Source organism: Macaca nemestrina, chromosome 18 (assembly GCF_043159975.1).
Source record: "Macaca nemestrina isolate mMacNem1 chromosome 18, mMacNem.hap1, whole genome shotgun sequence".
In the NCBI taxonomy this organism is placed as follows: Eukaryota; Metazoa; Chordata; class Mammalia; order Primates; family Cercopithecidae; genus Macaca; species Macaca nemestrina.
The window spans coordinates 7,000,777-7,016,199 of NC_092142.1; the positions used below are offsets into that span (position 1 = coordinate 7,000,777).

At 42.6% G+C, this 15,423-nt stretch overlaps 1 protein-coding gene and 1 long non-coding RNA gene across 2 annotated transcripts in view; one reads left to right on the top strand and one right to left on the bottom strand.

Annotated features, from left to right (window-relative positions):
* LOC105467818 (RNA binding fox-1 homolog 1) overlaps positions 1 to 15,423 on the top strand; it is a 2,482,591-nt gene that overhangs the window by 1,340,476 nt on the left and 1,126,692 nt on the right.
* The window catches only part of LOC105467816 (uncharacterized), a 47,742-nt gene continuing 43,575 nt past the window's right edge, over positions 11,257 to 15,423 (bottom strand). The window contains exon 4 of the long non-coding RNA XR_011616089.1: positions 11,257 to 11,358. This is a non-coding gene — a long non-coding RNA (uncharacterized lncRNA). The remainder of the gene's footprint in view (positions 11,359 to 15,423) is intronic.

The following is a 15,423-nucleotide window of genomic DNA, read 5'->3' on the forward strand; positions in this document are numbered from 1 at the left end:
TTACCCTTTGCTTACTGTTTTAATAAAATTTTCTATCAGCATTTTTATCTGCAGTAGCAGTCGAGGCACTATTTGATATTGAGATGCTAGATTTCATGGACTTTGAAATATTTTCCCCATATCTTTTTTGGCAAGTCTTTGAACATAGACCACAAAAAATTGACATGTTGGAGATGAATTTGCAGACTCTAAGTTAACTAATGACTACCTGTCCCAGCTTAAATTGTGTTCTAGGATTGAAACATTATATTACACAGTCAAATCATTGAAATTAATGGTCAGACTGTTCCATAACTGAGTTAGTTTCCCATGAGACTGATACTCTATTAAATCAGCAGGCTGTCCAAATTTCCCTGCATAGCCTTTGGTTTGGGGATAATGTTGACCCGGTCTTGGCAATTTCAAAGCAGTACCAAGCAGTCACACTGTTTTAAGTGGAGAATGATGAGGAGCAGCTTCCTAATCTCCAAATTTCATTCAGATACGCTATCTTATTTCATCCCCTTTATCCTCTGAGGCAAATTATTATTGCCCTGAACACAGAGATGGGGAAACTGAGGCACGGGTATTACTCTGTGTGCTGAAGATTATTCAGCTACTGAATAGCCCGGGTTCGTTTGGTCTTTCTGTCCCTAGATCTCCTCTTGGCTGGCAATTCTTATGATTCAGGACTCTTCTCAAATCTCTCTCATGAGAGAGGCCTTTCTTAGCTGCTCCAGCCACAGAGACAGTCACCCTGGTTCTCTGCTCTGTCACCTTCATAGCCCTTATTACTATTTCATTGTGTTTCTTATGCGTCTGCTTGTTTTCAGTCTCTGTCCGCTCGAGAACAAAGGAAAGGACCTTGTCTCTTTAGTGTCAGTGCCACATCCCAGCACTACAACAGTGCCTGGCACCCAGTAGATGTTCTGAAATTTCAATGGATGGATGCCTATTTACATGCTGTGCTTTTTTTTCTCTCTCAGGACCACATTATTGACTTACTCCATACAAAGCAACAAATTAAACATTTAGGGCTTTTTGGACAAACCCCACTGTTTTTAAAATATTTTTTAAATTTCTTTTTAGAGACAGGGTCTCACTCTGTCACCCAGGCTGGAGTGAGTGGTAAGATCACAGTTTGCTGGAGCCTTGAACTCCCAGGCTCAAGCAGTCCTCCCACCTCAGCCTCCCAAGTAGCTGGGACTACAGGTGCACGTCACCACACCAGGCTAATTATTTAAAATCTTTGTAGACATGGGGTCTTACTATGTTGGCCAGGCTAGCCTTGAACTTCTGGCCTGAAGTGGTCCACTATTTAAGGTCTTTGACCGCTCAGCTTTACGGGTAACGGCATGTACTAGTTATCTAATACTGTGTAACAAATTACTCCCAACGTTAGCCTTTCAAAACAACAAGTGTTTCTTTTTCATCTCATAGAGTTTCTGAGGTTCAGGAATCTGGGAGTGGCTCTCACTCTGGTTTCCTTGTGAGGTGGTGGTTCAGCCCATCAGCTAGGGAAGCAGTTAGTGACAGTTGGAGGTACCGCCTTTAGACTCACTCATACGGATGTTGTCAGGCCTCAGTTCTTCACCACATGGGCCTCTTTACAGGCTGCTGGAGTGTCCTGGAGACATGGTGGATGGCTCTCCACCAAAGTGAGTTATGAGACAGAGAAAGTGGAGAGAGAAAAGGGGGAAAAAGGGGAGAGATGCTAAGATGGAAGCCGCAGTTTTTTATAACCCAACCTCAGAGTGACATACCATCACTTCTGCCATGTTCCATTGGAACTCTGGTACAGTGTGGGAGGAGATGGCACAAAGGCATGAATACTGGAAGATGGAGATTATGTCAGGGCCATCGTGGGAGCTGATTCTCATGGATCTTGTTCCAATTCTCAGAAGAGAGCCCTGGATGGAACATGTAACTCTGTATGCCAGTAAATAATTTCCCAATGTCTTCTTCCATTTCAGGGGCCAGCTGGGGGGAAACTTTGACTACCAGTGTGCGTATAACTCTTTTTTAAATTATTTTTTGAGATGGAGTCTTGCTCTGACACCTAGGCTGGGGTGCAGTGGTGCGATCTCGGGTCGCTACAACCTCTGCCTCTTGGATTGAAGCCATTCTCCTGCCTCAGCCCCCACCCAAGTAGCTGGGATTACAGGCACCTGCTATTATGCCCAGGTGATTTTTATATTTTTAGTAGAGGTGGGATTTCACCACATTGGCCAGGCTGGTCTCAAACTCCCGACCTTAAATGATCTGCCTGCCTCAGCCTCCCACAGTACTGGGATTAGAGATAACTCTTGGATAATATAATAATTACGAATGCAGATTCTGGTGCCACCAGCTCAACTTTGAATACTGCCTCTGCCGCTTGATAGCTATGTAAACTGAGGATGTTTTGAAGCTTTTCCGCTTCCAGTATTGTGGAAGCGATGTATTAGTTACCTAATACTCCATATTCGTTGTCTAACACTGTGTAACAAATTACTCCCAAAGTTAGCATCTCAAAACAACAAACTTTTTTTTTTTTTAATCTCATAGAGTTGAATGAGTTTTCATCTCATTGCTGTAGAATGGGATCCTAATAGTATCTGCCTCATGGAGTTGTGAGGATTCAGTAAGTTACTTCATGTGATGCTCATAGAGGAATATTTGCCAGACATAGAGCACTTAGGAAGTGTTGACTTTTATTCTTTGGATTATCACATAGCTAATCAATGCCAAAGTGACTGTTGCTTTCCATAGCTTATCCTTCAATAGGTGGAAGTGTCATAGACAGACCTCTGAGATGAAGTCGGTCCAAACAATTTCTGGCAAGCTATGAGCTGCAACTGGGTTAAATTCTTGCCACGTGGAGAAATATACTTTTCTGTTGCAGAGGTTTCATGTCCATGGGTGGTTTTCTGTGGGAACCCATCCTGTGAGTACCTTCACAATAACAGCTTACCTACCATCCAGAATTTAGCATTTTCCCTTTGTTCTCTAGGGAAAACCCAAGCATACCTTCCTGAGTGGTTGGCCAGTGGCTGAATTCCATGGCTGTTTTGATAAGTTCTCTTTAAGCAGATTTTTCATGTCTTCCCTATTTATATCTTTTCAAATCCAATCTCCTTCAATCAATTTTAATCCCCTAATGTGTTTGCTATAAGTACTGTACAATTCACTTGTCCTCAATAATAAAATTCATTTTGGTGCAGCCTGCCGGTAATTTGTTTGAGAAGAAGTCGTTAGGAAACCCGTGCATTCTCTTCTGATTTAGAGGACGACCTTCAGTATTGATAGCATTTTGTTGTCATGCGCTTGAAGAATTCTTTCATGACTGACAGTGCTGTTTAAATAATGGACTGCAGAGCCATGTGTTTAAATGAAATCTGACTACACTAATTTCGTTATATATTAGGAAACTTCAATTGTTCTACAAGGACACGATTTCATTGACCGTGGATTTATATTTTCAGTTTGTACAAATTATACCCATTGTGTATTGCTCCCCCTTCACTGTAAAATACTCTTTTGTTTTGAAAATCAGTGTTTTCATTGTTTTACCTCTCCACGTACCCTGCATAAGCAAAGGATTTTGCTCCAGGTCCCCTCCTAGAACAGGCCAAAGTAAGTAAAATCGAGTATTTTTTATAGGAAAGATAGAAAAGTATAGCATTATTGACTCAGCTTAATACTGAGTTAATACACTCTCATAAGGCTCAGAAGATATAAAAGATCAACTTTACTCTATGCCTCTCTATATATACACATACATACACATATAAAATATAATTTATATATGTCAGCTTAATTGGAAAAATAAACAGGAGAATGTTTTATTTATCTGTATCTCTAGCTTTTTTAAAAAGCACATGAAGACAAAGCACCTTTTTATTTAGAGTTGGCTAAAAATTATCAGTCATATGTAGATGATTTTGCAATATCTGCCAACTTCCTACTCAGGCAAAGTTATAGCAGATGGCGGAATTTATGTGCCATGTGGCATTTGTTTAAGTGTAGAAATAGCTAATAATTTTTCCTCGATTATTATAACTATTTTACTTTTAAAGACTCAATTAACTTTGAAATACCATCCTTGATGGGTGCCTCAGTTAAGGGTGGGGTGAGGAGAAGGAAGAGAAATTTGAAATCTTGCAGGGCCCTTGATTGAATAACGGTTATATTGCTCATTAATCAGAGGCTCTGAGTACCCTGTTTTCAAAATAGCGTTATTGTGTCCTAAATATAGACTCCCACGGAACTGTTAAGGAGAAGGTCCTATTGAGATGAGCAGGCACTGTGGATTGGCCTTTCTACTACAAAGGACCGGGATTCACATTTGCAAGTTCACAGGTCCCCAGGGAGAACCTCTTGGAGTCAACATCATTTCAAGCATGTAGCGCATAATTTGTTTTGATAACTACAAACAAAAGGGGTCTATTTCCCAAAGGCTTCTTCGAAAATTGTCAGAGGCTCTTCCCCTTGATAATGTGAGCTGCTGCTCCCAGGGCTGAGGGCCTGTGAACCGCAGCAGGACTGGAATCCGGTGGGAGGAGCAAGGAAGCTGCAGGGGGTGATGGCGGGAATCCTTCCAGAGAGAAGGGCACAGCCTAACCCTGGGAGACCATTCCTTTCAGGAATCGATATCAGGCGACTGTGATCTATGGCAGAGACCCAGTGCTCACAGTGATTTTTAAGTTGTGTATGCTTCAAATGCACTTTGTTTCCTGATTTGAGTTTTTCTACTTAGGTGAAGTAAGAGGCAAGGGGTTACGTGTGCTGGAGTAGCCGGGGAGAGAGGAGAGGATTTGATGGAGAACATCAAGGACCTATTGCTTGCCTGTTTCCTAGAAATCCTTACCCGTAATCAGCTCATTACAGAGAATCTTGGGGTTCTCTTGAGTCTGCTGAAGGCATGCCTCCTGAGATTCATGGAATAGAGCAAAGGGCTCCGTCAGGAAATATTTATTACAGAGAAGAAAGAAGAATGCACCAGCAGAGTTCTGGGCCCGCTGCAGTCACTCAGTAAATATTCTTTGAATGAATTTATTTATAGAAAAGCATATGTAAAAACATGAGTCATTATCATGAGTGGCCTGATTGAGGATGATTTTTCTTTTCTTAGTTTTTACAACTGTTGGTAACATTTGATTAATTACTTTTATTACAATTATGATTATCATCATCATTTTGTATACAGGTCTACTCCTTGCGTGTGTTAACAATTTGGTGATAGCCTTTCACATTTTTATACCTTTACATTGCCTATTTAAGCATACAGTTTAGTTCTAATATACATGAAATAATAAAAAGTGGATTTTTCTGCAAATATACACTTAGCAAGCATTCTGGGGGCTCCTTATTTATTAGAACATAATCTCATTCTCATCTCATTCTTTTTAAAACGTTACTTGATATCCCATAGTGGAGGTATAATATTTATTTAAATATTTTTGCCTATATTTGATTTCATAATGTATATTTTTAAGTGACAAATCTGTATCAAATTCTATAGGACATAGACAATAAACCCATGACACTCCCAACTTGTCTGAGATCTAGTTACGAATTTTGCATGTTTTGTTAATGAGTATGTGCTGCTTTTAAAACGTTAAAGGTTGAAGAAAGTTTTAAATCTACTTACAGGATCAAAACTATGCACATGAAAAGAATGGCTAACCTTTGTTGGGCTCTTATCTAAGAGACACTATATTCAGTGTGTGTGTACAAATATATATAAACTCATTAAAATCCCTTCCATTATTTAGCGTGAACCATAACATAGCCAGGCGAGATTGCTGACTCTTCCCCAGGTGGACAGCTGTGTTTTAACATCTTCCTGCCTTCTCTTCCATGGCTGTTCATTCAATATTTATTTATTTACTTTTTTTTTTTTTTTTTTTTTTTGAGACAGAGTCTTACTCTGTCACCCAGGCTAAGGTACAGTGGCACTATCTTAGCTCGCTGCAACCTCTGCCTCCCGGGCTCAAGCGATTCTCGTGCCTCAACCTCCTGAGTAGCTAGAATTACAGGTGTGAGACATGCACCTGGCTAAGTTTTTGTATTTTTTAGTAGAAACGGGGTTTCACCATGTTGGCCATGCTGGCCTCGAACTCCTGACCTCAAGTGATCCACCTGCCTTGGCCTCCCAAAGTGTTGGGATTACAGGCGTGATCCAGCATGCCTGGTCATCAGTAAATAGTTACTAAGTGTCTACTTTGTTCCCAGCACTCTTGTGTGTGTGCTGGGAACTTAGCAGTGAACAAAACAAATACCTTCCCTCAGGGACCTTGAACTCAAGTCTTGTCAGGGATCACTCTATTAAGAAATGACTCAACTGAGTCAACACTCAACTCTCCTACAGACTCAGATAGGATGGTGTTTCAATTTCTCCTTGATCTGCTCCCTCACACCCTAGGCCACGGGCACTGCAGATTTTTGTACTTTTTGTAGAGATAGGGTTTCGCCACTACCAGAGACTTTACCATCATTTCTATGTGAAGGGAAACAGCACCCTTTCAGCAGACAATGTTAAATCAGCCAACAGACGTGGGTCATGCTGGGGTTGCCATGACTGCCACAAACACGCCAAAGTCTGCCGGAGGACACCATACCCTCTTCTAGAAAGTGAGAAACAGAGAAAGGCTTTCTCCTGCCCCAGATTGTCTCTCCCTCAGCTCTAAGAAATTTCTTTACAGATGTTACCTTACCCTGCCTGGCCTGTCTCTTGAGTAAGAAAACTGCTGGGGAGAGGCTGCCATTCACTCAGATCATAATCAGGGAGCCTGCTGCCACTCAGAAAGGGCTTTAAAAATTCAGTCTCATTTACTATGAGTGCAAATCTCTGATCCTCCTGCATCTCCCCATCCATCTTATTTTGATTGTACATGTAGTGTGATTTTAAAAGGAAGTGGTGTTTCTGGAGAGGTAGAAAAACTCTGGAAAACAAGGCTGATGACAATGGTCATGAGCACAGGACTGTCGTCTGCTCTTTGACATGCTCCGGGACGACGCGCCTGCTGAAAGGGATACTTGGTAGAGAAGGCATGGGCGTGAAGCCGGGCTGCTGGAGAGCTGGGAGCCTGAGTGTTGCCGGCTGCTGTTCACCGCAGGCTCCCTCTGAGCACCGTGGGGAGGCAGTGACACCCGCTGGCCTCACAGTGACACTCCGGCAGCTGTCCTGTTTTCCAGCCTGGATGTGATAGGTGCGTCTTGGAGGACCGTTAGAGGAAGACAGACAAGCCGCACTGGCCTCCCTCCAGGGTGTCCCCTCGCTTAGGTTAGGTTGCTTCTAACAGACAACCTCCATGGGCGTTGACGCAGCCAACTTCATTGTCACCCTGACAATTCCTCTCTCACTCTGCGAACGCTGTTCCCCTTTCAAGAATGTTTAAACTCTTCATTCAAGCAGTGAGAGGGAAACGCTTGAGCCGCACACTCAAGAAAATACAGATTTCCATTCTGGCCTCACGATATATTGCTGGTGGGATTGTGGGTAAGTTGCTTAACTTCTCTAGGCCTCGGTTTTCTCATCTGTAAAGTGAGCTCCAGCATGTGGCTTAACTGAGATAACACATTGTTCATGTCAGCTCTTTCTTTCATGCCAGCTCTACCTGGATCTCCCCGTGGCAACATGATGAGAGCTCTCTGCCTGTGTGTCATTTTTTCACTAGCGTGAGAATGCTGTGAGGAGCAATAAAAACATCCCTGGGCTGGAGGAGGCAGATCTCAGTGTAGCAAGGGTTTCTGTCCATATCTTCTATTAAGAACCAGCAACCAGGGGCCGGGCATGATGGCTCATGCCTGTAATCCCAGCGCTTTGGGAGGCCAAGGTGGGCGGATCACGAGGTCAGGAGATCAAGACCATCCTGGCTAACACGGTGAAACCCCGTCTATACTAAAAATACAAAAAATTAGCCGGGTGTGGTGGCGGGCACCTGTGGTCCCAGCTACTTGGGAGGCTGAGACAGGAGAATGGCATGAACCCGGGAGGCAGAGCTTGCAGTGAGCGGAGATCACACCACTGCACTCCAGCCTGGGCGACAGAGCGAGACTCTGTCTCAAAAAAAAAAAAAAAAAAAAACCCCGCAACCAGGAATGCCATTGTGTAGTTGCTTTGAGACATGGCCTGCGGTCTCCGCACAAGGCGACAGGGCAGATTTCGACACGTTTTTTAAAATCTGCCTTCAGAAAAAGACACAGCCTCATTTTATGCCTGTAAGTCATTTTTTTTTTCTGTGTCATATCGTAACTCTGATAAAGATAATTACATCCGAGCATCTAAAGGCAATGATGTGCTTGATTAAGCATATGCATGTTGTTTGGTCCTTGTATATTTATATTTTCTTCAAATTTAAATGGACACTAAGTCCTCTCAACACAGTCGATAGATTGTTGGAAACTGTGACTTTAAGCAAAATGACGTGTAACAGAATACATTTTACCATAAGATCATTGATCTAAACGAGAGGTAAGTTCCTGCAGCACATTTCTGGTCATAAAAACATCACTGATCTTCTAAATAAAGACCCAAAACACTTCTAAAATTAAACATGAAAACACATGTGAACCATGCATACATTTTAAAAAGATTAATAAAGGGCTGGGCACGGTGGCTCATGCCTGTAATCCCAGCACTTTGGGAGGCCAAGGTGGGCAGATCACCTGAGGTCAGGAATTTGAGAGCAGCCTGATCAACATAGTGAAACCCTGTCTCTACTAAAAGTGCAAAAATTAGCTGGTTGTGGTGGCAGATGCCTGTAATCCCAGCTACTCGGGAGGCTGAAGCAAGAGAATCAGTTGAACCCAGGAGGTGGAGGTTGCAGTGAGCCAAGATCGCACCACTGCACTCTAGCCTAGGTGACAGAGCGAGACTCCATCTCAATAAAAATAAACATAAATAAAGATTAATAAAAAACAAGCAAGATAATTTACCCAGTTTTTGATGAGTCAGTGAGTGATGGTGGTGGTAGGCATGGTATGTTACATCAAAAACTAATTTTTTATTTTTGCAAAGCAAAAATTGTCAGGAGCACCTCCCCCCATCACACAGTTCAAAAACAATGACTAGCATGGCAGACTGACTGGGCACCTTCATACCGCATTGTTTATTTTTGTGCATTTTTTATGATTAGCATCTACTTTATCCGTTTTTATTTGACAGTCATGAGTATTCATTCTTTCATTTTGCTTATCCCAGTTCAGGCTTTCGAGTGGCTGGAGCCTATCTTAGCATCTCAGGGCACAAGGCAGGGACCACCCTGGTCAGGATGTGCTCACACCCATACTCAGTCACGTGGAGACGATGTAGACACACCAGTTCCCCAAACACGCACATCTTTGGGTTGTGGGAGGAAACCAGAGTACCCGGAGAAAACCTACGCAGACATGGGGAGAACATGCCAACTCCACACAGTGGGCGCAGCTGGCAATCAAATTTTTTTCTTATCAATGTTGTAACAAAATATTATTCAAAGATCTGGTGTACTCTGAACTGTTCATTCTCCTAAGGGTCTTAAAAACTTGAGGACATTGAAATGGTATGGCTCACCCTTCTATTTTAGTTCTTACGTATGTTTTTACTGAGTCCTATGAACCTTCTTAGAACTCAAACTGGGAGGAAATAACAGCTAACGGGGGGTTGTTCCTATTTTTGTTGGCACGGTGAGGGAGGTGGTGACTGAGCTCAAACTATATGGAAGGATATTTTATCTACTAAAACAAAAGAGGCAATAATTTTTTACTGCAACATTAGGGATTTATGCTAGATAAAAGGAAGTTCCCACAATCCTGGGGAAGGGTGCTAAGCCAAGGCAAAGATTTCACAGCTATTGGGAAATTGCTTTCTGAAAATACTAAAGGACACAGTGCCAGAGTCACTGGCCATCTGCTAATAATTTATGTTCCTCGTCCCCACAAAGATAAATAACCATTAAAGAACCATCCATCGGCCGGGCATGGTGGCTCACGCCTGTAATCCCAGCACTTTGGGAAGCCGAGGTGGGCGAATCACGAGGTCAGGAGATCAAGACCATCCTGGCTAACACGGTGAAACCCCGTCTCTACTAAAAACACAAAAAACTAGCCGGGCGTGATGGCAGGCGCCTGTAGTCCCAGCTACTCGGGAGGCTGAGGCAGGAGAATGGTGTTAACCCGGGAGGCGGAGCTTGCAGTGAGCCGAGATCGCACCACTGCACTCCAGCCTGGGTGACAAAGCAGACTCCGTCTCAAAAAAAAAAAAAAAAAGAACCATCCATCTAGAGATACATTTCCAGCCCACCTGTTATCTAAGCAGTGACATGTGACTGAAATCTGCCCAGTGACATGTGGGGAGAAGTGCCTTTTTCAGGACTGGCCCCCAAAGGCTGTCTCTGGGATGCTCCAAACTTCTTCCCCCCCCCCCATCCTCTGATGAATACACACTTGACATAAATTGCTACATGTTAGAAACTGAGTTGTCATCTTCTACCTGGGTCCCTGAATGACTGTATGGATCAAGAAACTCCCCACTCTTCCCTGCCATGACAAGACTAGCCACAGTCATCTGGAGGGTAATAGCATCCAGCATTGTCATCTGTCTGTAATAGCATTTAGCATTGCCTAACATCATACTAATGGAACACTGCATATTTTCATCTGAAGTGGTATCAGTGGAATTTCAACTGAAAGCAAAGATTTAGATTTTGGAGCAATAATCCTTAATATTTGTCAGTAAGAGCTTACTAAACTTAAGTACCAATCCCAGTGCTTAAAACTTTTTATGTGCTGTCTTCTTTCATTTTCCTTCCAACTCTCTAGTTTGTATCAGTCAGGGAACACCAAGTTGTGCTGTGGTAACAAATAGCTCTGAAATCTCAGTGGTATAACACAACAAAGGTTTACTTCTTGCTCGTGAAAATTCACTGAGGTTCTAGGACACTCTCCAGAGAAGCTCTTCTGCATGTATCGGCTCATCATTCCCAGTGGTTTTACTCTTAGGAACCCACCATATCAATAAATAGTTCCACATGGTCCCAGGGGAAGTCCACCTGGATGTCTCACAGTGGTAGTCAAGTGCTTTGGCAAGGAAGTGACACACCCTACTTCCACCAAATCCCATTGGCCAGAACCAGTCACGTGGCCTCCTTTTCCCTCCTTTATCCCTACTATGTGCTTAGGAAAATAATAAACCAGATAGTGAAGCAGGAGGAACTATATGGAAGAATATTTTCTTTATTAAACAAAAGAGGCAATAATTGTTTACTGACATGTAGTACAAATGAAAAGGCTGGAATTCAGAGAGCTTCAGTCTCTTGGACGAGGTCATCCAGTTAGGAAAGCACAGGTTTTGTGATGAAGAGTGTCACCCAACAGAGCTTATTTCATTGAAGAGCCATTTCTAAAATTACATTTCTGTGTTATAACAAAAAATAATAACTTAGTCCTTGAGCATCTTGCAGTTCAAAGTTGGAAACAGACAAGTTAAATGACCAGTTACCTGCCTTCTAACTAGTACTAGACATCAGATAGCACTTTACATATCATTACCTAATGTCTTACATAGGGATAGAGGAATGTAAGAAAACTTTTGCAAGTCATCACAAAACACTTTTCTCAGGGGCATAAAAATCCTGGCCTAACATGGATTATCATGTAAGAGGTTGAGAGCAGGGTAGTGGAAAGTTAGCGAAGCAATGTCCCCGGGACACCACAGTGGGTAAAAGTGTGTTATGATTCATGACCTTATGGATGGACGGTATTCTCGTCCGTATGTCCTTGGCTGGGTAGCTGATGGAACATTGATCTGCTTCTCTGAGTATTTGGGAGAAATAAATAAAAATCCACAGTAAAATGAAGCTGTGTTCTGCATTTTACTCAGCATGAGCGTTCCGTCCTGAACTCCAAACCTTGTGCCCAATGGGGATGTCTGCTGTGGATACTGGTGTGGTGTGTGTGTGTTTGTAGGAGCATGGGAGAAGCAGAGGGATATAGGAAGAAAGAAAGAGAGATAAATATAGAGAGGAAGAGAGAACCCCAGAGAGAGAGAAACAGAGAGTGAAGGAGAAACAGAATATTTTCCATTTATTTCAAGTCAGTTATCCCAAGTTTTAGTAGGATCAAAGCAAAATAGATAAAAATATATTTATTAAATATAATATAGATTTTTAAGATATATTTCCTGGTTGCTAAAAAATAATCTTTTCTCAAGGCATAAGAATGATACATTGGACTTTGGGGACTTGGGGGAAAGGGTGGGAGTGGGGTGAGGGATAAAAGACTACCAATTGGATGCAGTATACAAATTACGGCTCTGGTGATGGGTGCACCAAAACGTCGGAAATCACCACTAAAGTACTTATTCATGTAACTAAACACCACCTGTTTTCCAAAAACGTATGAAAATATGACAATAAAAATAATTTTTAAAAATATTTGCTTAAAAATGAGGCTACCTAAATGGTGTTATGTTTTCTTCTATTTTGGCTCTACCTAGATAAATGTTAATGTTTTATGCCAAACTGTTCATGCTTAGTTCTGTTTTTGTTTTTGTTTTTGAGAAAAGGTCTTGCTGTGTTACTCATTCTAGAGAGTAGTGGTGCAGTCATTGCTCACTGTAGGCTTGACCTACTGGGCTCAAGCAGTCGTCCCACCTTGGCCTCCTGAGTAGCTGGGACTATATGCATACACCACAACACCGGGTGATACGGTTTGGCTTTGTGTCTCCACCCAAATCTCATCTTGAATTGTAGTTCCCATAATCCCCCATATGTCATGGGAGGGACCTGGTGGAAGGTAATTGAATCATGGGAATGGCTAGTGAGTTCTCACAAAACCTGATGGTTTTATAAGGGGCTTTTCCTCCTCTGCTCTGCACTTGTCCTTGCTGCTGCCATGTGAAGAAGAGCCTGTTTGCTTCCCCCTTCTGCCATGATTGTAAGTTTTCAGAGGTTTCCCAAGCCGTGCTGAACTGTGAGTCAATTATACCTCTTTGCTTTATAAACACTAAGTCTCAGGTATATCTTTAGTAGCAGCGTGGGAACGGACTAATACAGCTGGCTAATTTTTAAATTTATTTGTAGAGACAGGTTGCCCAGGGTGGTCTCAAACTCCTGGCCTCAAGCTGTCCTCCAATATCAGCTTCCTAAAGTGCTGGGATTATAGGTGTGAGCCACTGAGCCCAGCCCTCTGTCCTTTTTAAAGTAGTATACATATTCTATGTATGGGTTCATGGACCTGTTCATCTTCTTTTTTTTCTTTTCTGAGACAGAGTCTCGCTCTGTCACCCAGGCTGGAGTCCAGTGGTGTGATCTCAGCCCACTGCAACCTCCGCCTCCCGAGTTCAAGTGATTCTTCTGCCTCAGCCTCCCGAGTAGCTGGGATTATAGGTGCCCACCACCGCACCCAGCTAATTTTTGTGTTTTTAGTAGAGACGGGGTTTCACCATGTCGGCCAGGCTGGTCTCAGACTCCTAACCTCATAATCTGCCCACCTCAGCCTCCCAAAGTGCTGGGATTACAGGTGTCAGCCATCGCGCCCGGCCAGACCTGTTTGTCTTTTAAGGGTTTATGTTCTTTGACTTTTTCCATCGCAAATTTTTATTCACCTCAATTTGCTGAGAACTATTTCCAGGTAAGCTGGAGTCATAACACACATTTGCCAATTATCTGGAGAGGAGCAGTGCTTCCTAATTATGTGGTCAGTGAAGAGCTGGTTGATCATTAAGCTACACTGATATGCAAAGCCACAATAATAAACACCAGACAAGATTAAAAACTCCGTAAGACATAATCCCTTATGGTCCTCTTCATAAACATACAAATAATGAAAAAACAAAAACACGTTTGCTCAATTCTGCAAAACCAGAAATGTCACAGGGGGGATGCATAATAATAATTGTATCGAGGGACCAATCTTGGTTAGATTCTTTTGTGGGATATGTAAACTCAGACATAAACCTGCAAGGTAGGCATCATTATTCTCCTTACCTTTCTACAGATGAGACCAGTTGAGGCTCAGAGAGGTAAGTTCCCTGACCCCACACAGCTGATAAAGCACCAGAGTTTAGATTCAGGGTCAGATTTTGTTATCCCCAAAGACTGAAACCCTCAAAACATGTCAAGTCTTAACTGATGCCTAAATGGAGCTCAATTTTTCCAGAAAGACAAAGTAAGCATTGCCACAGTCCCCTGGATATCTCATTTGGGCCTTTTTTTTTTTTTTTTTTTTTGACCCTTTTTTTTTTTTCCAAAATCATAATTGCAAAGGCAAGCTTCTGAAGCATTGATGAAGAATATATTTTGCTTTGAATGAAAAATGTGAAAAACAATGTGATTTTAGAAGAATGCTGTAAATATTTCTCTCACTTCATTTTCTTTTCCATTCTCCTTTTTTCCATGCCGTGCCTGTTGAGTTATCCCTACGTACTATAAGGGCCAGGTAGGTCCACGTGGGCCAACCACAGTCTAATGAGTTCCTACACCATGCCCATCCCTAATGAAGCCTCCTCAAGTAGGATTTCCAAAGACCCAGGGAAGCTTCCCCTTTGGTGAGTTGCAAAGTCTGGCGACTTTAGAATTTATCTCCTGCGCAGGGTTTTGTCTCTTTGCTTTTCTGATGATCCCTGTGAAGCACGAACCCAACATTGGAAATGTTGCCTTCCTTTTCATTAGAAACGGTGGTTATTTATTTGAGTCTTTTAGGGTCCTTTATTGTGTTAGCTTGGCTCTTGGCAGATGGTATGGGGTTCCTTCCCCCAGCTGTGTTGGCTGTTGTTTTGGGGAATAAGCCTCGCTCTTTTCCATGCAGACCTCTACCCTGAGCTCTGATGGTCTAGCTAAGGTGAAGCAAACCGTAGGTGAGTGCTGACTGGGGATGGCCCCTTCCTGGGCAGAAGGCAGAGATGGATCTCATTTCAGTCATGTTGCCTTTCTGTGAAAATACTACATGACCTTCTCAGAAACAGGTGATCTATTGATCCCCAAGCTGCTAAGGGGGCCTCCCTCTTGGGTCCTGCTTAGCTCCTTAATGACGGACTCACAGCTGTGTTTATGGAACTAGAGGCAGGTTTTACTGGAGAGTCTCAAACTTTGTGAAAATTGGATGTGTGTCCCAGATTCTTAGCTTTGGTGTTACGTCCCTCAAGGATGCCCCTGAGATTACATGTCCAACACAGTCAGAGACATGTCAAGGTTTTCTTTCGCCCTAGGCATTCATATAAACCAACCATGATCAAATCAGGGCATTTTTGCTCCCTGAAGGATATAGGTAATCTTTGGTTGTTGCAATTGAAGGGATGCCACCAGCATCTAGTGGGAAAAGCCAGGGGTGCTGGGCTGCTACACATCCAACAAGACACAGACCAGCTCCCTGCCCACCAAAGAATTATTTGGTTCAAAATGGCAATAGCATCGAGGCTGAGAAAGCTGATACAAGCCATATTAAAATGCACCCCTTTTAGATATAAAACACAATTTTGTG